The sequence below is a fragment of the Tachypleus tridentatus genome, chromosome 7 (assembly GCF_004210375.1).
Source record: "Tachypleus tridentatus isolate NWPU-2018 chromosome 7, ASM421037v1, whole genome shotgun sequence".
Taxonomy (NCBI): domain Eukaryota; kingdom Metazoa; phylum Arthropoda; class Merostomata; order Xiphosura; family Limulidae; genus Tachypleus; species Tachypleus tridentatus.
In genome coordinates, this window is record NC_134831.1 from 27,530,793 (window position 1) to 27,555,594 (window position 24,802).

Consider the following 24,802-nt stretch of genomic DNA (forward strand, 5'->3'; position numbering starts at 1 on the left):
ATATCAGATAGGATAATCGTATTGAGAGATGTGGGCATAAAATAGCTTCCTCTATGACATAAATCGAATATCATTAACTCAATATTTTATAATGAAGAAGGAACATCTAAAATATAAACATAGTCTTGGTCAGAAAATATAAACAATGAAATTAAAAAGAATGTATAAATAACAGCTGTCCTAACAGTTGTAAAAGTATTACGATGTCTTGTATTGCTATTTCCTTAAAGGAAGACATATATTAAGACACCATCGTTGTCGAAAAAATGTGTTTTGTCTTATATAAACAACACTTGAGGTGTTTAAGAACGTACTGACTTCGGCAGTACATATACTAAAATTGGAGCCTTTCTGGATAATAAAACGAGTAAAGACATGTGAATGAGGCCTACTCAGGGTCCTTTTTACCGGAGGCAGGAGTCCCACAGGGAGGGGCAATTAGCCCTATTTTATTTATCATTTACGTGAGTAATAAGCCACTGTCGTCGGACCAAATTTAGGTTTTGCATTACAATTTGCTAACGATGTAGCGGTCTGGAAAAGTGCCCCCACTCCTTCAATAGCAGAAACAGACCTCCAACCAGTTCTAAATAATTTAGAAAAATGGTGCAAGAAATATAGAATAAAAGTTTTGTACTTAAGCGTTCATTTTTCTTTTTGTAGGTATGATACGAGCAATGAGTGGGTTTTATTTGAAATTTGGAACTTGTATGTACTTTTATTATACAAATTTTAGGATGCTGGTACTAGCAGTTGCAGTGATGTGCAATTTGTATGTTAAGTTTGGAGAATAAGTTGGAGGCTATCCAAATTAAAGTAGAGCCAGTAGATAAAGAGAAGGGTAAACTGTGGGAAATGATAGTTTGATTTCAAGAGTAGTTTAAACTTCTGCTTAAAAGTGTACAAGGGATACATACATCAGCAAACAATAACTTTTAGGAAGTTAGAATACTGTGAGGGCTAAAAGTACTGTAATGTATTTAATTGTAATGAGCCTATTATTTTGAGTAACAAATTTCAGCTCTTGACTTATACAGATGAACTGTTGGAGGGAAGAAGTGCAAAAGAATCAGAGACAGAGACAGTACATAATGATGTAGGGGAAGGTAAGACAGAGGAACTTATTTAAAAAAAGTTATGGGGTGTATAAAATCATTTAAGTTAAAAAAGGCCATAATTTAACTATGTCAATTATACTGCCAAGAATTAATTATGGGGAGATGAAATTATGAGTAGGTCACTGAGGCTAAATGCTAGGCTTAGGTTAATATGTATGGGCAGTTTTGTTCAGAGAAGGAAGTTTTTTGAATGGATGGTTTACATCTAAATAGGGTATTGTCTGGCTTATTTGTAAGGGCTATTAATTCAGCTCCAAGAGAGTATTTAAACTATGACTTAACAGTGATAAGGGCAAGAACAGATTAAATGAAAAAAAAATAGAGAAAAGTTTAGCATGGAAAATATTATAGAAATGGAATTAAGGATAGACTTACTTGTTACTACTGTAATGATAAAAGTATAAGAAATAAAATAGATGACTTCAGTTCAGGGCAGTGGTAGGATTGGAGGATTTTGATATAACTTAAATGTCTAATGACATAAATGTCTTTTACAGATAGTGTCACAGGTTATTTGATAGGGATTGAGTGCTATAGAGAGTAGAGGAGGGGCTTTATATTTTGAAGTTGGGGATGTTGAAGATAATAGCAAGGAAATTGAATCCATTTGAGTTTCTATCAATGGTTAAAGGCTTTTAGTTGAAATTTGTTATAGACCACCAGATGATACTGATGAAATTAGTGAGAAACTTAAGAGTGAAGTTAAGATTTCAGCTGTTAATTATGGTTGATTTTAATTTCAGGCATATAGATTGGGAAATTCTAGAGTTAAACCATGAGGGATCAATTGTTTTTGCTTCATGTAAGTATTAGGAATAGTGACATTTTGGTTACAGATTTCAAAAAGGAAACAAAAATTATCTGTAGTTAATTTAGAAAATGAGTTATTTGGAGACGCTGATCAAATGTGGAAAATTCTTAAGAACAGTTCTGTTATATATTCAAGATAAACATATTCCTTATAAAAAGAACAGGGTGGGTGCAAGTAAAAAACTAAATTGACTTGCAAAGAACATAAAATATTCAAAGGAAAACATCATAAATTTAAGAAATTTAAATTGGTTGGTATAACAGATGTAGAAGATTATAGAAAATCAAGGAAGTTGGTCACACAGGAAATTAGAACATTAGAAAGGTTGGCTTAATACGTAAATATTAACAGAAAGGATTTCTTTAAGTATATTAAGGCTGAACAGAATGTCAAAATTATGTTTGAATCCTTGAGGAATGACAAAAGAAGGTTTGTATTTGATGTGTATGAGATGGCTGGGTTATTAAATTCCGTTTTGTCTTCAGATTTTGACAATCAAGATATAAGTAATATTCCTGGTTTGAACAGTTGATTAATTTAAATAAGGCTAGACAATATGATTGCATTAATTAAATTGTAGGAAACAATTTTGGAAAGTCTGATAAAAAAATGCTTTGTAGAATCATTCAACAAAGTTTAGGATCGTTAACATGGCTAACCTGAGGAAAATTTTGGCTTTGTAAATCAGTCTTTTGACATTCTTTGAAAAGGTTACTGCTTATTTAAATGGGAGTAAAGGTGTAGATTTATGTTTCTAGATTTTTAAAAAGCATCTTACATTAAAAAATAATCTTACAAGATGTCATAAAAGGCTTCTAAAATAATTATCTCTGTAGATATGGAGGATAAGTTACTTAACTATATAGAAGAGTAGCTTTATGGAAGAAAACAGAAGGTTGTTATAAATGAAGTTAAGTCAAAGTGGAATGAGCCACATGTGTGGCACTTCAGGGCTTAGAATTGGAATTTTTGTATTATTACATCTGTGACATGGATGAAAGAATGCTCAATAACTTAAATTTGAAGATGATTTTAAGGGCTTTGGTATTTCTAGCTGTGAAAAGGATTCTACTGATTTACTAAAGGATTTAGATCATTAGTGAGTTGTGCAAAGAAATGACAAAGAGAAGCAAGGTAACATACTGTATAAATCTAGTGCTAGTATATATGGTTGAATTCTTTCAAAATTGTGTCTAATAAAGGCCAGGATCATGAGATATTGTTCAGATCAAATTCAAAATTTTGAATTTAAAAATGAACAAAATAGAGAACCCTATTAGTAATTGGTAAGTACAAAATATCTGTTAAAAATTGATGAATGTTCTCCTTAAGTATTTAAGTGCTTTTTTTTTTGGCTGGTATACATATTGGCAAACAATGTGGACTAGCAATCTTATCAAAAATCACACGTTTGCTGATGCTGTCTCAACAAGTTCAGATATACATTCTTCTTCTCTTGAAATTTCACACCACAAATTCCCATCAGCAGTGAGCAGGTGCAAATTAGTAGTTAGCTCTCATATAGTGCATGATAATGCATTTTGCATATGAGGTTTATTGGGTTTTGCATTTTACCCATTATTAGTTAAGCATTATAAGTCATGAAATAATGCCTTTTCTCTCATTTTCCCTGGCTCCTTAGAAAATCAAAATGACTGAAATCATGTGCAAAAAAGTTACAGGAAGTGAAAAAGAATCAAAATAGAAACAGCAGCAGAAATCAAAGTAATGGAGAATGAAACAGTGATAGAAAAATAAGTGATGGGAAGTGAAAAAGTGGCAGATCTTCTTGATTGCTGGACATTAGAATAAAAAAATGTAATTTTCTAAAAACATGACTGGATGATTGGGAAAAATAAAAAACTTGGCTGTAAAACATGCACACAATCTGAGACTCTCAGGTCTGAAAAATTATTCCACACCTTTCAAAACTGTTTGCTACTTTTTTAATAATCTTTAAATTGTTTTCCTTTTGGAATAAAAAGCACAGACAACAACTTCAGGAAACTGGTATTTTTAATGAACAATGTTTGAATAGAAATAACTAATATTTTTATACCAGAGGTATAGCACAAAATATCACATACTGTTAGGCGTTAGGCCACCAATCATGATGATAATTCATCTACTGTATCATTTTGTTTTTGACTCGTAAGTTATTGACGGTGTTGTAGTGATTTGGATCAAATGGTGGGAGGTTTGGGGTTTGGAATGCTGACATAAGATATTGGGCAAATAGTTCAGCTTTACTAGAATTGCTTGAGGCTATGGTGTCATTATATTTGATTTTAGAGTTATTTCCTGAAGACGGGGTGTTGCATATTGAACTGAATTTCCTTCAGAAAGTGACTGAATCTGTTTTGATTTCATCAATGGATAAGCAAAATGTTTCCCAATTAATGTCACACTGCTGTTTTATTAATGATTTAATTATGTTATGTTCCATATTGTTGAGTGTTTTGGTGTGGTAGTCATGTATAATAACAAATTTGTCTTAAAATGTCTTCTTTCTGTGATGTGTGAGTTGATCTCAGGGGATAGTTTCTATGATTTAAAGTTAAATGATATTTTCTTGTGTGGGACTGTAGTCAAGATTTTATTTTTTATTGAAGAGGTTATAGTAAAAGTTAAATTATCAATTTCAATAATTGGGTGTGATGAGGCTGTTTCGACAAGAGATGAGTTGATGTATGTTTGGAATATGTCTTAATCTGTCTGGAAAAGGTCATAGAAAAGGGGAAGAGGTTTGCATGATGTTTATGTTGGATGGAACAGCATGAAATGTATGAGGTTGTGATCCCGACCTATGTTATCTAATACATACAAATTGGAAATTTGTGTCAAAATGGTTAGGATAGTTATTATCAGGTCAAAGATGTCTTCAGAACTATCTATATGGGTGTGTGTGGGTATGTTATCATTTATAACCACAAGGTTGTTTTATTCTGTAAATTTGTGCAGAATGATGTTGTTCCTGCTCATTTTCCTGCATGATAAGTTGGTACGTTTTGAGTTTAAATCACCTAAGAAGAAAACTTGTGTTTCTTGACAGTCAGTGTTGAAATAGACTTATATCTAATGTAGCCCTAGAGGATACATACATGGCACCTAGCATGAATGCCATTGTATAAGCAGGCTTAATATGACAAACTGTGATAGAATTTTGTTATTACTTTCTTTAATACTTTCATCATGTGTCAATGTAATATCACATTTCTATAATATTGCAATTCCTCTCTTGATGGTTTTGGGCCGGAGATAGTAGTGTAACCAGGTAATATGAAATCATGGTTCTTATTTAGATATGTTTCATCTAGAGGAACTATATTTATGCCATGTTTGCTGCAAGCTCTGTAAAATTCAAACATTTTGTGGTGTAAGACTCCTTGTTTATTAATGTGTAAAATCAAAAACAGTACTTACCTGAACATGTGGGGTGTAGCCAAATGAGTGGAGATTATAAAGGTGCTGCCTGAGGATTACATAAATACTGTGTAATATGCAACCACCTGGAGATTTGTAACTGTTATATAATAGACAAAGAATTCTAACACCTGAGAGTTAAATAATTATTACATAATACAAAAATGATCTCAGCTTTTGAATTTTACATGTCATGTGGTAAACACCAGAGGGTTATGACATCAATGAAATGGAATCAGAAGGTGTTTTTCTAGGCTTACCTATTGTCAGAAAGTATGATGTTGCAAAGTGTATCATGATATTTCAACATTTGATTATGGTGTAAAAGCAATATACTCACCTTATGTATAAAACAATTTACTAATTTATAACAGTTATATATTTAATGATACTTTTGCTTTTCCTGAACTTTATATTTAAATTGCTTGTTGTACTGAAAAGGACACTTATCTGACATGCAATTTTATGACAATTTTACTGTTTCACTAGTTTGTCTTTATGTTATCTATATAATCATGTTTTTGATAAATCGTTTTCATTTGTTGTCTCTTATGATAAAGGACAAGGAAATACACAACTGATTTTGATTTAACACAGTGATTATAGTTTAAGTTTCTATATATAAGCATACTTTTTACAATTATTGTCCTGAAAAGGATTTTTATTTAAATATCATGTACCTTCATTAATTTAATTTTATCCATAATATCACCACGTTCTTCACAAAATGTCATTTTTCTCATGTACTTCTTAGTGTTTCTATAGGCCAAAGACAGTTCCTTTTGGTAAACAGTGTTCTGTAGGGCACCTGCTGTTTCACTTTCACAAGTTAATTATTATAACATACACATTATCCATTATTTAAACATGGAAGTCCTTGTAACCAATAATTTACTTTACATACTTTGATCATCCAGAAAAGCATGCTCATTTTGCTACTACTAAATACAGAGTAGCTCAACAGTAGTTATACAGCACTGGGGAGTACTTGAGGACAAAATAACAATAGGAAATTGTGTAATGTTGATGAAAGGGTACAACACAGATGCATTTGCAGAACCTGGTGGACAGATAGACTTGTGTTAAAAAGTTTGCAGAAGTGTGGGTGGCAGAATTAATATTGTGTGAACAACAGTTGGTTTCAATTTAAGCACCTGCAGCATTAATTTGAGATTAATTTTTTTCATAATTTCAACCATGTGTGAAATGTTGTTAAATAAATTAACAGTTATCAATTGCATACTTTAAATTTAATTACTTTCAATATATATTATTATTTATTAACTGCATACCTACTTTTAGGCCACCCTGTATCATAAAACAAATGACTTACTGTTAATCTGTAGATTTTCTGTATAACATTTACTTGAAGATTAAGGTTTTTCTTCAATAGACCTTGAGGGGGCTCTGCATGGCCAAGCGTGTTAAGGCGTGCGACTCGTAATCTGAGGGTCGAGGGTTTGCATCCCTGTCGAGCCAAACATGCTCGCCCTTTCAGCCATGGGTGCATTATAATGTGCAGTCAATCCCACTATTTGTTGGTAAAAGGGTAGGCTAAGAGTTGGTGGTGAGTGGTGATGACTAGCTGCCTTCCCTCTAGCCTTACACTGGTAAATTAGGGATGACTAGAACAGATAGCCCTCGAGTAGCTTTGAGCAAAATTCAAAAACAAACAAACAAACAAACTAGACCTTGAGACTCTGATGTCAAGACTGTTTCATATGTTTGCTTGGACTTTTAAGCCTATTATTGATGTGAGTTACATGTTAGATATTCAAGACCACTGATTGGTTCAGTAACTTTGGTTGAAGAAAATCTACAGGACAGGATGTCAAGTTTAGAAAGATCTTTGAGATTTTCTTTTCACTAAATTTATAAATTATCAAGGATGTGAATTTTTTCAGCTAAATTCATAACTTTCTGGTTTTTCTTTGCCTTGCTAAACCTTGGAAATGCTTTGTTTCAATTCTATACAGTTATTTTAGGATAATTATGAAAAGAAGCAAAAATTGGCTATACAGCACTAAATTTATCCTGATCACTTAGGCACTCGGAAGGGATGGAGTGAGGCTCAAGGAGCTGGATGTTGTTTATTTCTATCTTTATGGGTATCCTTTACTGCAAATTGGGGAACAGAGAGCTCACGTTATGCTATCAAATTACATTAATTACAAGCTACTCTAAACTGCACTCATGCATGCCTTGTGAAAGAAACATTTTTATTATATTATTTATTTTACTTAATCTAACCTCAACTAACAAAGAGAATTCTTTTTTATATTTGAGTTATTTTTATAATAATGCAAAAAATAAAGATTAAAAACAAGAAATACTTTTTTCCTGCCAACTGTCGATGATAATTAACCCTAATATTTTATACTAATAGCAGTAATACACTATATATTTTTATTTAAATTAAATAATACACCAAAAAACATGGAATAATAACATCCAAAAAGCAGATAAATTCCATTAAGTATTAGATTTTTTCATGCTTTCTAACTATGCAACAAGAACTATTACAAGTTCATCCAGATAATCATTTTCTTTTCCATAGGAACGAAATTTGTATTAAAAGAGAAATTGAAAATTCTCTGTACAGATAAAAATGCAGTATAATATATCATTGTTACACAAAAACCTTGGATTTTCTCTTGGTTATAGATAATGTATAACAGAGAAAATCAGAAAAAGCATCACACAGTAAGATAGATTGGTTTCCTATCTTAGGAGATGTAGAAGTGTAAACAGAAGTAGGTAAGATTATTAGAAGATATTAGATATATACTCTTTAAGAAAAGAAACGCAAAAGGCAAAATTTGAGACATATTGTTAACAAGTTTATTCCGGGTAGTTCTGTATGACATGTGTGAAACTTTGCACATTCACTGCTGAACATCCAAAGTCTGCAAAGGTGAAGTCCACGCTCACTAGGTGAAGTTTAACGTCATTCAACGTCAATAACGAGTATGCCCCCGTGAGCATCAATAACTGCTTGGCATCTCCTGCTCATGGAAGCGATGAGATGACGAATCACATCCTGTGGAATGGCTGTCCACTCAGCCTGCAAAGCTGCTGCAAGCTGAGATAGAGCGGTTCATGTTGTTGTCGTCGCAGACGTCCGTCCAACTCGTCCCAAAGATGTTTGATGGGGTTTAAATCTGGTGATCTGGAGGGCCAGGGAAGAACGTTGATGTTGTGGTGTCTCAAGAAGACAGTGGTGAGTCGGGCCGTGTGAGGACGGGCGTTATCATGTTGAAAAACGTCGTTGACGTTCACCATGATGGGTTGCACATGGGGCCTAAGAACCTCATCGACGGTTGCGTATGGTCTGATTGGAAATCCTACGCAGCCCTGGTATGGTTGAGGCAGTAGACGTCGCAGTGGTGGTCCTATCCCGAAGGTGACGTAACAGGATGTAGCGATCTTGTGCGGGCGTGGTCACACGAGGTCTGCCAGATCATGGATGGTCACGAGTTGATCCATGTTGTTGGTGACAATTCCTTAGCCTTGTGATGGTACTTGGGTGGACATTCACAGCTCTGGCAACATCTGATCGAGATATGCCTTCTTCCAATCGACCAATGGCGTTGTTGCTTTGTGCTTCAGTCAGTCTTGGCGTAACTGTATTGCGTGTCGGTGGCTTAACACTGAGCTATGGAAACCAAGAACCCGTCACTTTTATAGGGATTTTGCACATGTTGCACTTGCAGAACATGCAGATCTCTCAAACAAATTTAGTGGACACGAATGCGTTTTGGCAAAAAATCGGATGTTTTCCTCCGTTTTCAAAGTGCACAACTCTTATTGTCATTTTGGTCTGACAATCAGTGCCTTAAGACGTCTAATATCATGTACTCTGAGCTTGTAACGTTGTTACATGTATTTCTCTTTAAAATAACAAAGATATCCCTTTTGCGTTTCTTTTTTGGAAGTGTATATATTATTGGAAGTGATGTTCCTGATGGATGTATTTACAAGGTTAAACATAAAATAATGTTAAATGATAGTAAACCTATAGCACAATGAACCTATAGAGTACCAGAGAAGCACAGCATGAAATTAAAAGTGGTTAGAAGAAATACTTGTACAGGGAGTAATAAGAGGATGGAAGTAATATGTATCTATCCTCAGTTGTATTAGTTTCTAAAAGAGATGATGGTTTGAGGTTCTGTATAAATTTTGGAAAATTGAACAGTATTACTGTTAGAGATATTTATCCATTATATAATACCCAGGAAATGTTAGATAAATTAGGTAAAAGTAAATACTTTTTCTCCATGGACTTGGAAAGCAGACATTGGCAAGGAGAGATTGACAAAGATAAAGCTAAAACTTCATTTGTATGTCCATCAGGTAGTACCTGTTCAGTAGAACACCATTTGATTTGTTTTATGTTCCCTGAAAGATTAATGAATATTGTACTATCTGGATTACAAGATTGAGAATGATTTTGTTACTTAGATGGTGTTGCATCTTTTTCAGAAATTTTCCTGTAACATCTAAAAGTATTAAGACGCACATTTGCTAGGTTAACAAAGGTTTATATGTAATGGAAACCAATCGTATGCCAGTTTGTACAAAAGGAAATAGAATAATTAAGTCATATAGTAACCATAGAAGGTATAAAAGCTGCCCCAAAGAAACCACAAGTTTTTAAAAATTTCCTATTACCAAAAAGAGTGAAAACCATCTGTATTTGATGAAGCAAGCACATTTTGCTGATACATCAGTATGTAGACACAAAGTGGTATTACTAAAGTGTGAGCCTGGTCATTGTGTTGGCATTGAATAGTTTGTCAGATACAGTTTATGAAATGTTATCATAGATAGTGAAAGATTGTTAGCTTTGATGATTCTCATAGTTTCTAAATAGTCTATTTTGTTTTTGATTTTGGGTTGGTGTAATAAGAGAATTTCATTTCCCAGTATTTGTGACCTGTTTCATATTTATGTTATTGCAGGTGTTTGGAATTCACTTTTATGAGCACGATCTTTGTGTTCTTTACATCTTTGTTCTAAAGAGTATGTTGTTTGTGTTATATATTTCATACTACATACACAAGGAATACTATAGATGTCCTGTTTTTTTTCTGTTGGTAGAAATTCTTTAGCACTAGGTAATAAGGTATTAATTTCATGTGAAAGTCTATATACAGTTTTTACATCAATGCTTAAACTGTTAAAAAAATCTAGTGATTTTTCATGTAATTTCTGGAACAAAAGAAATTGAAATAAATTTATTGTGTTTTTTGTCATTGATCAGTTTAAAGTTGGAATTATTGTGTTATTCTTTACTGTTTTTTAGTTTAATGAATACTTTGTCTTTGATGTTGCAGCTGAAAACTCTAGATTGTGCCATGTCCTTTAGATAGTTTAACCTACGTTCTTGAAATCTTGTTTTGAAAGAATGAAATGGCTTCTAACACATTAAAATGACTGAGAAAACCAATAGGGGGACATTCTAAGCTATTGATTGCTTTCTTACATGTCAAATTTTGAAGTAAGTGTATATAAGGGAATGTTCCCCTCGGTGTGGATTCCTGTACGTGGTGAGGGTACCTCCCAGGGAAGGTTCTGTTCTTTCAGTTTACCTCCCAGGGAAGGTTCTGTTCTTTCAGTTTACCTCCTCAGGGATCTAAACATCCACCCACATGTTTGTCGTGTGTGGTGACCCGTGAATGGGAGGAGAGGATCCTGGTGGTTGAGGGGTCCAACCCTAACACACCACTTTGGCCTTGAATTCCTGTAGATGGGTGGCCTTTGGGTGGTCCCCCTTGGGTCAATCGGCTGGTCCATTTGGGCTAGAGTCAACCAAGTACCAGTGTTGGAAGTTCTCAATGGGTGTTGTGGACATTGTATCTGATGCTGGTGTTTGGGTATAGTGCTCACAAAACCCTGGGGTTGCTGCAATGTCCTTGCATGACATTGTAGTGCTTCCCCTCGTAGGGCTCCATGGTAGGTGGGGTCAGTGGGTACCAAAATTTTTCATTTTTCCTATGGATTCTCCAATAACAAGTTTAAATAAAATAGTGTAAAAACAGTCAATAGGTAAACAACCAAGTCTTGAAGACTCTGAGCAGCAATCTTCAACATCAGTAACACCTGTACTCCATTTTCTTGTATTACATTCTCTTTCAGAAAAGCCTTTAGGGCAAAAGGTCCCCTTTTTTATTCAGAAGGGATTAGAGGGACTTGCTGGCTCTCCAAAGTCAGTAAATAAGCTTCGATCTGGAGACATATTTGTTGAAACATCCACATCCCAACACAGTGAACTCCTCTTGAATTCAAAGAATTCAAGAATTCTTTGAGAAAGTCCTTTACAACTTTTCTTGCTCTGCTTTCCCTCCTAACATTGTAGACTAGGTGTCAACATTGATTTTATACTTTTTCTGTTTTTCAATGATGTTTTGTTTTACCTTCATTCCTTTTTATGTATTTTACTACATTTAATTTATTTTTACCTTTTTACTGGATGTTTGATGCAGATAGCCTAGCTGCTTTGTGCCATAAAACATTAAATCAATCAATCAGTAAGGGAATGTTTCCAAAAATGAAAAGAAATGAACAAAGCCACTGTGTTTTATTTAGTAAATAAGCCATATCTCAGCTAAAAACAAAAGGTATGAGGTTTTTATTTTATATTCTAGCTTGTTGGTATTGTTAATTTGAGGTTGTAACTTGTACAAAACTATAGACTTGGTATTTTCATATCAAAGACATCTAATTTGAATCAGTACTGCATTCAAAATATCACATGATTCACAGAAATTGATATTTAGGTGTGTTCTTTTAATATTTACTTTTAAATTAAAAAAAATTAACTTATGTATAATAATAAAATTTTTGTTATAATCTACAATTTGATACCAAAGTTATTGGCAAAATAAAACTTTTATTGTTAGTCAACAAATGCAATGATATGACCTTTAATCCATGTCCTGTCATGATAGAATTGATAGAATGCCCTTTGGTTTATGCAATTTCCCTTCAATATTTTAGAGATCAGTGGATGTTATAATGACAGGATTACAAGATTTTAAATGCTTTTATTATTTAAATGATATTATAGTGTTTGCTGCAAGTTTTGAAGAACAATTAGAACAGTGTATTTGATAGGTTTATGGAATGCAAATTTAGTGCTCAAAGCAAGTAAATCTCAGTTTCTAAAATAGAATATTTAGGTCACTTGGTAACCGTAAATAATGTAAAACATGATCCATTAAAGTTAGATGTTTGTAAAAATTCTTCAGTGCATAAAAGAGTGAAAGACATTTGTGCATCTTTAGGAGTTGTAAGAATTTATAGAAGATTTATATCACATTTTGTATTGCTGGCAAAACCACTAACAGATTTTACTATGAAAGAAAGAAAATTTCAGTGAACAAACCAAAGAAAATATGCATTTTAGAAATTAAGAGATACTTTATTAAAAGCACCAATTTTAAGCTACCAAGATTTCAGTAAATAGTTTATTCTAGGCACAGGTACTTCAGGATTTTTTTTAGGTTCAGTATTACCACAGTTGGATGAAAATGGAAAAGAACACCATATAATCTATAGGAGTAGGTACTTAGAAAAAGGTGAAATAAGTTACTCAGTTACAGAGCAGGAATACTTAGCTGTAGTTCATGGAATTAAAACTTTATAATGTTATCTGTAGGTTAGGTATTTCACTATTATTATAGGTCAGGGGTTCCCAACCTTTTGGCACTCACGACTTGAAAATGTAATTGATGAAATAAAATTAATGTTATCCCAAGGTACTTCTAACAAGGCTACGCGACTTCCCTGCCAAGGCTGCGCGACCCCCCAAGGGGTTGCGACCCACCAGTTGGGAACCCCTGTTATAGGTCATGCACTGTTGAGATGATTGATGACATTAAGAGATCCCTTTTCTAAGTTACAAGATGGTTATTGTCACAGAATTATGAAGTATTACATCATTCAGGCAAAAAGCATTTTAATCTTGATACTCCAAGTAGAATTAAAGTAGGAAGTGCAGGAATTGGAAAAAAACAGATGATTAACAAATTAAAGAAGTGAAAGAAAATTAGAATGTGTTAGAAATAATTTAGGAATTAGATCATGTGATTAACCAACAAAAGAAATATGAGCTTGTAAATATTCTATGAAACAGAGTATTACTAGGAACAGATACAGAATACACATTAAACTCTGATATTTTATGTAAAAAGTGATAATGACAGAATACTGTAGATAGTTATATCAAATAATTTAAAAACCAAAGTCATGAAAACTTATCATTTTATGTCATTCACAGCACATTTGATTTTTGCAAAAATGTACAGTAGAATAAGTAAAAGACTCTTTGCTAAACATAAGAAAGGATATTAAAAATAAACACACACTTTAGGAATTCTCCTTTCTAAGGAATGTAGCTTGACACAGTATACTCCAATATTTTCTAATGGATAGAGGCAATAACTTCATTTCTAAATTAATGAAGGAAGTTTGTGAATTACTAGGTGTTAAGAAAACTAAAACTGCTGCTTACCATCTAGCTGGTAATGGTCTAATGGAGAAGGATTAAAAAACTTCATTTGAGCATTACCCAATATTAGAATATCGAATTGCTGAAAATGAATCCACTCAGCAAAGTTTGTTTTTTTCTGTTACGTAGTAGAAATGTCATGCTAACTATGCAGGAGATACTAGCTCCTAGAAAAGTAAATTATGCAGTAGGTTAAAACTATAATGCAGAGCTATAACAGTGGGTGCAGATAGCGTTTGAGTTGGCTAATGAACAGTTGATTATAGCTGCTGAGTGTAGAAATAAGTGAACAAATAAGAAGGCACAAACTAGCAAAATAAGGTTAAGAGATTAGGTAGTGTTATATGTTTCCATTGTTAATAAAAAAACACTAAAATGCTGGCATAACTGTGAAAATGACCTTTTAGTCATAAAACAAACAAACCCAGTTAATTTTGAAATCCAGATGTATAAAAAAGTTGAACAATTAGTACATGTGAATAGGTTTAAGAATGTAAAGATTTATAAACCTTAGGATGATCATTTAACTGATGAAAGAAGTACATATGATCAAAATGAGAACCTGCAAATAGAAACAACTCAAGCAAGCTTGACCTGTCTCTTAACAAAGAAGAAATAATAGCACCAGAAACTATGGAATATGAGAGTGTTCTATTAGGCAACAAACTTATGGTTACACACAGTATCTCAGTTAATGATACAAGTTGATACAGTGACCCATGACTGTAATCTTAGGTCATGCAGTCCTATAATAACTTAAACAGAAGTTACCTCTACAACCAGGAGAAGGGGAGTAAGACCTCCTCCACAAGTAAATATACACAATCCAAATAATTATGTTTAATTAGTTAATAATGACTCTAATAAAGTAAGAGACAGTGTACTAGAGGTATTTAATAACACGAGTTACTTAAGAAGTTCTAATTAAGTAGGGTAATCTTGTATGTGTATGTGATTACATACGCTCTATTAAGTATTTTAATTATGTATGGTAGTAGTGGACATATCTGTTGTTTTACCAGGATCCTTATGTTATTGATGATAGGAATTATAGATGGACAATGTAAGTATTGTTCCACTGGAAAACAAGGTAGATATGGTATTTGTTGAAGAAGAAACTTTCCAATTATTTGGAGATAAATGGGTAATTGTTCAAAACATACAGTTTCCACACTATGTTTGGTTATTAGTCTGTTGAAGAAGAAAATTTCATATTATCTGGAGATAAATGGATAACTGTTGAAGACATATAGTTTGCACACTATGTTAGGTTATTTGTCTGTTTGCAGTTGTTTGAGTTTGTTGGTCACACGAGGTCTGCCAGATCGTGGACGGTCACGAGTTGATCCATGTTGTTGGTGACGATTCCATAGCCTTGTGATGGTGCTTGGGTGGACATTCACAGCTCTGGCAACATCTGATCGAGATTCGCCTGCTTCCAAGCGACCAATGGCGTTGTTGCGTTGTGCTTTAGTCAGTCTTGGCGTAACTGTATTGCGTGTCGGTGGCTTAACACTGAGCTATGGAAACCGAGAACCCGTCACTTTTATAGGGATTTTGCACATGTTGCACTTGTAGAACATGCAGATCTCTCAAACAAATTTATTGGACACGAATGCAATTTGGCAAAAAATCTGATGTTTTCCTCTATTTTCAAAGTGCACAACTTTTATTGTCTTTTTGGTCTGACAGTCAGTGCCTTAACACGTGTAACATCACATACTCTGAGCTTGTAACGTTATTACATATATTTCTCTTTAAAATAACAAAAATATCTCTTTTCATTTCTTTTTTTGAAGAGTATATAATGAATTCATTGAATCAGGCAATTGAATTTCATGACCAATAAGATCAGGAAAGTATCTAGAGCACTTGTAAATATTACTAATGCATTGATACATACTTAGAAAGGAAGAAACTGAACTTCATAAGGCATGTGTTGAAATGTTAGTTTTCAACACAAAAATTCAGAATAATTTACAGCCAATATTGTTTACTGTCGGAAGTAACAGGACTGAGTTAGCTATATTAGTACAAGTACTGTATGTGGGTGCAGACAGAAAGTTAATCTCGTACTTTCTATGCCTAAGTAAATTATAAAGAGTGTTAGATGAAATTGAAAGAAGATTACTCCCACACTTGCATTGATAGTAATGCCCACACAAGATGATCAGATTTACATGTATTATACGTGGGTTGATGTCAAGACTGCTGCAGTAAGGATACTTTAATATATTTTATAGAGTAACTGATAGAATGTTAATAAGATTTTAATTTTACTGTTAGTATAAAATCATTCTGTGGTTTTTAACTAGTCTGAAAACTCATATATTGCTGTTTCAAGTGATCAACATACTTATTTAGAAATAATGGAAGAAGATATATTGAGATGTACAAAGTGATGCATCTGGTATGTGATTTCAACTGAGTGCCTGTTGTAAATGGTACGTAGTATTTGCATGGATTAATGATGGAATAGCTGAGTTATGTGAAAAGAGAATAGTTATCCTTAAACTATTTATATGTATAAAATGAAGACCTCAGGAACTTGATTGTTAAGTGTAAGAATCATCAATTTGGCAATCAAACTAGAGTAGTTAAAGTAAGAGACTTTCTAAAAATTGTCCAGCACATGACCAGGGAATAATACTTTTAGAAGTAAAACTAAATGTACGGGATTTTGGTTAACATAAAAGTACCAGATCTGCAAGAATTATTGACCAGAAATATATTTGCAGTTAATTCAAAGAATAAATGTAGATTCAGACATTAAAGAACTAACAAGCAGATTTGAAGAAACTCAGAATATGCTTCTTAATGGGTCTGGGCTAATTACCAAGGAATTTCACTAGCATGTAGATACTTTATGCGCTACAATAGAAAGAAATATGTTAGGTAAGTGGAAATGTTTTAATTCAGTGATGACAGCATTATGCTTAATAGTAGCACTAACAAGTGTAATGTTGTACAACATACGTGACAAATTGGACTTGATAAAAGTTTTGAAATTAGATAGGCTGTGTAAATTAAAAAAAAGAAGAAAAGAACAGATTCAGGCAACAGAAGATTGTCTTATTCAGAAGCTACTGAAATAGCAGAACTAAATGATTGTGATTCATCTAATTAGGATGTACTTGATTTTGTAGACTTTGACAAAATTAGGTTAGTTTAATAAATTGATGAGGTTAACAGATTAAAAAAATAACATTATAGAATGAAATTATTAGGCTTAAGGCCATTGATGAAGAAAGGATAGGAAGTTGATACTACAAGACAAAGAAGTGAAAACAATGTGATTAGAAATGTTACATGAATCAAAGTATGAGGTGAATTGGAATAACTTTGAGATTTGTGAAAAAACACTTTCATTAATTCAATTGTCACAAATGCATCAGAACAATGATGATAACCAGAATCATGTAGTGAAGTACTCTTGATGTTGATAGTGTTTTTACTTATGTTAATGATATGCATTGGAAGAGATTAAAAAAAGAAAGAGCATCTATGATTGATATTCAAAGAATTAAAGTATCCAATACACATATGGTGAATGAGTTAGCTTTGTTTGTTTGAGATTAAGCACAAAGATACACAGTGGGCTATCTGTGCTCTACCCACCACAGGTATCAAAACCCAGATTCTGGCTTTGTAAGTCTGCAGACATACTGCTTTGCCACTAGTGGAAAATTAGTTAGCAATCAAAGAATGCTATAGTTTTAAATCCTCCTTTCTCGATGACATGCTAAGCAAAGAAGATATTGCAAAGAATGGAGCATACCATATATTCCTTTTTTCAGAAATCTTATAGACATTTGGTGATAGATTTTACATTGATTACACAAGCTGTATCAAAAGGAGTACAGAAGACATTGTTGGAGTCCTCAGTCACAGATTTACTCTGTGTCAATATAGAGGACAATGAACATCCTTCTTACAGACATTTTACAGACTCAGCAAATATGATGTGATTACCATCCTCATTAAGGAGAGCACTTTGCTAAGTAAAAGACATAGGCTTTGTATAATTGGATAGTTAACAGTTATGTATTTCATTGGTTCTGTCTCAAATTTTAGACTGAAAATTCAGTAATCATCTATGTGTTGCAACAATATTGAAAGGTGATGATGACAGAAGAAAAATGAAGACGTGTGAATGATATCTGAGGTCTTTATTTTGTTGCATTTTCGTATATATTTCTTAATTAATAGATCATTGAATTCATGTTGTATATAAGTGATAAGGAGTCTAATTAACTTGTATTATTGTAAAATTGGAGATAATTGTTTATAGTGTTATATATATATGAATTTGCGTATAACATTTTGAACCAGTGTACTATGTTTTGTTAATTATGGGATTGACTGAATATTATGATTAATATCATGAATATTGTTCTATTTGTTTTATCATGAATAACCAATTGATTATACTGCATTCAGTGTTTAAAGTATATGATTTTATTTTATATTATTAATGAAGGATATGTGATATTACTGTTTGGACAGTTTTGAATAATTTGTGTTTGAGTTGTTTTATTTATTGATATGGATATATAACTGATGAACATAACTTATGAATTATGTAATTAAAATTATGATGTTATATCATTTAATCATATAAATACATAGATTAACCAATTTCATGAGTTTTAATAATTAAAGAACAAAATGTATCACATTTATTAAAGAATGCAAGAAAAGCAGTGGAATAAGGGTAATAAGTAAAGTTGGTATCAATATAATGGTAATTAAATAATTATTGAAACTAGTATTGGATCATTATTAAATTAAAATCCAGTATAATGAAATAAAGTGCTTAGAGAGGGTATTGTAAGCATTATTTGATATAAAAGAGAGAAATAGAAACAAATAGGTTAGATGGTGAAATTTTCCACAGATAAAAATTTCTTTTAGGAGGGAAGAATGAAGTTTTTGTAGTATATTGGACATTTCACCTTATTTCCAGTGCTTCAAGAATTGAGAAAATATGCAGGTCACGAAAAGTTCCATGTATGGCACACATATATGTAATAAGAAATACTGTGCACACACAGTGAACAAATAAGAGAGATTATACAATGATTCATCAAGAGAGGAAAGTAGGTAAAGTGCAAATCAGAAATAGATTCTACTTCATACTGAAAAAAAAGTATATGATATCTGTAAGTTGATGCTATCATAGCTGTGAGAACTTACACAAAATTCATTAAAAGTTACAGATGGAATTCCTATATAGAGTGATTCTACCATAGCAGAGAGAGAGCTACAACAGAAGTTCACAACTTCCTAAAAAGGGATTACTCTGAACTTTGATACACAATCAATGTTAAGAGGGAGTGACTCAAACAAATAGGCTACAGATTTACTGTCTTTAACTTTAAACAATTATCAAATTATTATTTTTTTGTTCTTATAATATAGAGGATTTACAAAAATAATCAAATTAAGTGTTTGATCTTCTTCTGGGTTAGATATGTACACTATTTAGAATGTTGTAAGGCTACCAAAAGATATAATATAATAATTCCAATTTTTAGCTGGAAAGTTAGTCTCTTTGAATCTCTCTCTGCCTCTACCAATGATATAAAAAATGATGAAAACTTTAGTTTTTCAAAATGTTCCAAAAAGTGCTTCAACCTTGATGTAAGTAATAACTGCTTTTCCTTTCAGTTGAGTAATGTAGTTATGAAAGTGATGTAAAATGTATCATGTTAAGAAGAATTTATAGATTGAAATATGCCTGAGTACATTCTCAGGAACATTTTAACTGAGAGTCTGTTAATTATAGAAAACAGTTTTATGACAATTTTAGAAGAGTTGTTTAATGAAATAGCTGAATCTTTAATGTAAAAGTTATCTTGTGGTGAATATACTATATTAGAAATTTAATGTGTTTTTAAATCTTGATCTTGAAATTAATTCTTCATTCAAACTGTAGACCTTCTCAAGTTAGTGATTTGTGTACTCAACTTTTGACTCTATACCTGGATTTAATATAAATCTATTGTAACTGAAGGTAAATTTTAACTCCAGTAACTAGCCTGTACTACCATCTGTTACGTGCATTATTGGAACAATAATCAGTGATGTCGAGGAAACCCACTTATAGAGAAAAATATATGTAAAAACGGCTCGTTTGGGTTGAGAAATTGTTTTACGTAGAGGAGTGAACAACGTTTCGACCTTCGTCAGTCATCGTCAGGTTCACAAAGAAAGGAAGAGGTAACTGATCGAAAGCTGACCACATGTTTGAAAGGGGTAACTGAGTGTCGGAATGTAGAGGGCGTGCTTAGATGTTTGAATATATAATTTTATATTATTTATTATATTATTTTTAATATAGGTATAAAGGTGTTCCTTTGCATTGGTTTATTTTGGGCTTGAGTTGTTGTATAAGTAAGGCTTTTTTTTTAATTTTGCGTTTGTTTGTGTTTGTTTCTTTATTTAGTATTTGAGTGTTTTCTATGGTTATGTTGTGTTTATTTGATTTGCAGTGTTCGAAAACGTGTGAAGGTGACTTTTTATGTTCTTTGAATCTGGTTTTAGAAACCTTTAACTTTTAGAAAATAATCAGTTTCGTTCTTAAACTCTTGTAAATGGTCAAGTTTCATTATTTTGGCTCGTAACTCTTTCTATAAACTACCCAATTAGAAAATTGTGTTAAATGGAACTTCTTCCTATTTCAAATCTTAAACTCTACTACTACCTTCAAAACATAGCAAAAGGAAATAAGTTTTTATGTTATCGGTGATTAGATGATATTGTAAACTTAAATAAGATCACTTTTTATGTTTTTCTTTTTCAGGAGAACACTTAAAGATTTTAACCAATTCTTATAAGGTAACTCTTCTATCCTTGAAATCCGTCTAGTCGCCTTCCTTGGAATTGTTAAATTGTTTCCCTTTTGCCTAGTCATTCAAACTGTTAATGTTACTTTCTTTTCAATGTACGTATAATAAAAAAAATCGGGTAAGACTAAAACACAAACTAACGCCTTAAGAATTTATTTTATTCATAGATCTTGTAAAGAAAAACAGCAATTCTTATCTTAAGAAACGTTAAATGAAAGCATGCTGTGTAAACAATTTGTAATATCGTCTACTTAGTATTATCACGTATTTTATTCCTTGCAATCTTATAAAAATATCAGGGAATATACAAATAAATTATAAATAGGAAGGAGAAGACGCGTTGGTGATAAAATCCGTTAAAAAGATTCAGTTAAAAAAAACTAGAATCTCTTCTATTATTTGTAGGTATGAGACAACCATCTTTCGTTAAACTTTACAAGTACCTAACGGGTAGATTTTTATTAATTAATTTGGTTTAAAGTGATAAATAGCCCAGTGTGGCTTTGCTACAAGAAAAACACACACACTCAAATGGTAGAAACCATAACTGAAAATAGACATTATGTATTTAATATATACTTAAGTGTGATTAAAAAGTCCATTGCTCTTCCCCCCCCATCCCTCCTCCAAAAAAAGAAAAGGTTTTTCAGGTGTAATTTTAATCGAATTCTTTTCATAATTGGAGGATTTATCACATGAGTTGTCACAATAGTCAGTTATAAAAGTAGTAGCTTTCAGTAGTTTCTTATTATTGGTAGAAATTAAGGTTTTTGCACTCACGATAATTTACTTACGTCGTTCTAGCAAAACTTATAATTATTCTATACTGTATTTTAATAATTTAGTAAAAGGACAAAATCTGTACTGATTACTCTTTCATTTCTAAGTTACAGAAATGCAAATGAGTGTAATTTTTTTTTATCTTGCTTGCTTAATTGGACATTCATTTTTTTGTCTTTTTAACTGCGAAATAAGACTATTTTCGTTAAGTTTGGTGGTTGAAAATTGTAGGTTTTCAGAGTAGTTTTTGCCTATAATATTGAAGTATATGAATATACAATGTTTTGTGTGTGTGTAATATTACAAATGTTAACATTTAATATTTCTTTTCTTTTTTGTGCTTTACACAAATCTGTTAAAGTGATTTTGTTCAAAGGTATTTTTGTTATTTTGTTGCACACGCTGAGTATATGCACAATTCGACACGTAATGTGAGAAAGTCGATAGCATCCTTTCAATAATTCTTCAGGTTGCCAACCTATGAAGGTTGAAAAGTTGTTCTCTGATTTATTAATAAAAGTGTTAATACCCGTATCAAATGTTATGAGATACAAATTCTTTCAATGGTTTATTGAGTGATACCTGGAATTTTCTGCCCTTCCATTTGCTGACAAGAATGACCAAAAATGTACGTAACGCTGGTTCCTATAAGTAAATGTCAGGTTTATTGTATGACAGGAAACATTGTATTTAAGCAGTATTGTCTGAAATATAACTTGAGTTAGTTACGACGAGAGAAATTGACCATTGAAAGTATCCTTTCAGAGTAAAAGTCGGTTGAAGATCGACTGTTACGTTATAACGCCTCTATGGTTTAGCTTCAGATATGACATTTAAAAAGACCTTAAAATGTTGATTGTAACGTTCGCCATGAAAGTACCGTTTCTTTTCCCTAGAGCTACAAAAATGGAAAGCATTGTAAAAAAAATATGTTAAATGATCAAATTCTTTTTTAACAAATGTACGAAACTGTATACATACTTGAACATCCACTTTTGCAGCCATTAATATAAATGAGAAATACACTTATTTCCAGGTTGGGTAAATATAGTAATTTTTTTCCATCATGGCCAGATAATTAGGGTGCTTGATTTGCAATCCCGAGGGCAGCAGGTTCGAATTCCTTCCAGCCGTTGAGGGCGTTACAAAGTTTGGTCAATTCCACGATTCGTTGGCAAAATAGTAGCCCTATAGTTGACGGTGATCACTATCTGTATTTCATGTACTCTTTTATTGATAATTAGATACCTGCTAGCTCAGAGAGCCTTCGTGTAGCGTTACACGAAATTTGGATAATTTATTCAATAATGATTTGAAAAACTTTATGATTAATAACAACAGATCAAATTTCATAGATTTCTTTTTATTTCAAGAAGTATTAATGCTAAAATGATCTTGTATTTACTATTTAATAGATGCTCAATTAAGAAATTATATTTGTCATAAACTGTGATACTATTCGGCTTGTTTATTTTCAAACACTATGTTATTTATTCAGTCATTCAGATATTTTTGTGAATAAAGTGTATAATAACACTATAAAAACATTATATCCACCAAATAGATTGCTGTCGACGCGTTTTGCTTAAAACCAAAACTCATCAGTATAATCAGTAGTAAGGTTGGAATACAAAACATAGTAATGGGAAGAACAATATTTACAAGGGGTAGACAAAAAAAGTGGCCCTCCTGAAAGTGTTAATTTGTTATGTCTTTTATTATATAATGGAGAAATATGTAAACCTGTATGTTTTTTAGAACGCACTTGAAGAGATATATTCATATATGATTTTGGGGTGTCAATTAATTTATAAATAAAAATGCTGACGTAAAAATAGATAAGGAAAATTTCATGCTTAATTTCATTAAAATTCACATAACCACTGTTTTAAATCAAAATATTAAATTATTCAATAGGATATTAGTTTTATTTTGGATCAGAAAATGCAAAATATTTTAAGTAATAACATAATCAATAATTAGTGGCATAGCAGTATGTTTGCGGACTTACAATGCTAGTAACTAGATTTCGATACTCGTGGTGGGCAGAGCACACATAGCTCATTGTGAAGCTGTGCGCTCAACTTCAAACAAACAAAAATTAAAATCGAAAGTAATGTGCTGAAATATCGAAAGAAGATTCTCAACTCTTGTAAATTTACGTTTAATAAATTAATATCACTTATTGTTTGAATGATTTAAACGTTCGTGTTTTGAAATAATAATATTGTATAATTAGATATAATGTGTCTGAATACAATGTTTATTAAAAATAATACTTTGATGTAAATATACTTTGATATACCTTTAAAAGAAGCGTAAAGCTTCAAATTATTTTTCTCTTTAAGAAATGTGTAATCGTTAATATCTTCTCTTCATTATAAAGCACACCAAGCGAACTCATAAAACCCATGCAATTTTTAGTGATTTTTTGAAGTTCTCTATATATTCATTTTTAATTAGTTAAATTAATTGTGTAGTATAGCTCGTTTATCTGTGATGTTTCCTATTGTGTTTCATAGTTCGATATTGTAAGAAACTAAGAATCTATAAATTCCAGCTGCAATTTTCTAAACGTTTTATTTTTTGGTGGTTTACTTAGCAATATGTTCTCTTGAATATCCGTATGTGTTTGTGAAATACGTTTCAATAAATAGGTAAAGGCATACAGTGTTTAGTGATCGATCAATCTTTTTAACAATATCCAGTGAAGGTTTTCGTAACGACAATTAATATTATATTGCCTTTTATATAGTTGCATCCTTATATATTATTAAAAACTTTATCATCGGAAACATCAAAGGTCGCACAGATTCTCGATTCTCTTTTGCAGTATTATAGGTTTTTTTTAGTTAATATTAAAATCCTCAAAATTAAAGACTTGTGAAACAACTATCTTGATAAAATTTTATTATATCTATATTACCTACAGAAAAATTAGTTGTTAATGAAAAATGATAGAGCCAGTGGAAAGCCTACCTTCAGAAATTATTTGTAAATTACGAAAATGCATTGTTAAACCTATTAACTGGTATGAAAAACAATTAAAATATCGCATTTTTGTAATAAAAATCTATAAAATGGTAGAAGATACGTAGATATATGGATAAACTGTTAAAATACACAGTAAGTTATTAAACCTTGGCTTATTGAACAACACTACATGTTTCCGTTATCATCGAGAAAAGCTACGAGTAAATAGCAAGTAAAAGTCTCATCTACATTTATACAGATGCACACATATAGATAAAACACAGCAATTTTTTTTACACCAAACCTTTATCTGTGGTGCCACCAATATTAC

At 32.0% G+C, this 24,802-nt stretch overlaps 1 protein-coding gene and 1 long non-coding RNA gene across 3 annotated transcripts in view; both read left to right on the top strand.

Moving 5' to 3' along the window:
* Positions 1-24,802, top strand: part of LOC143255349 (protein spaetzle 5-like) — a 201,022-nt gene that overhangs the window by 143,164 nt on the left and 33,056 nt on the right. The window lies entirely within an intron of this gene.
* Positions 672-19,753, top strand: LOC143255352 (uncharacterized). Its single transcript, XR_013030572.1, has 2 exons — positions 672-1,106; positions 3,572-19,753. It is a non-coding gene; the product is annotated as an uncharacterized LOC143255352 (long non-coding RNA).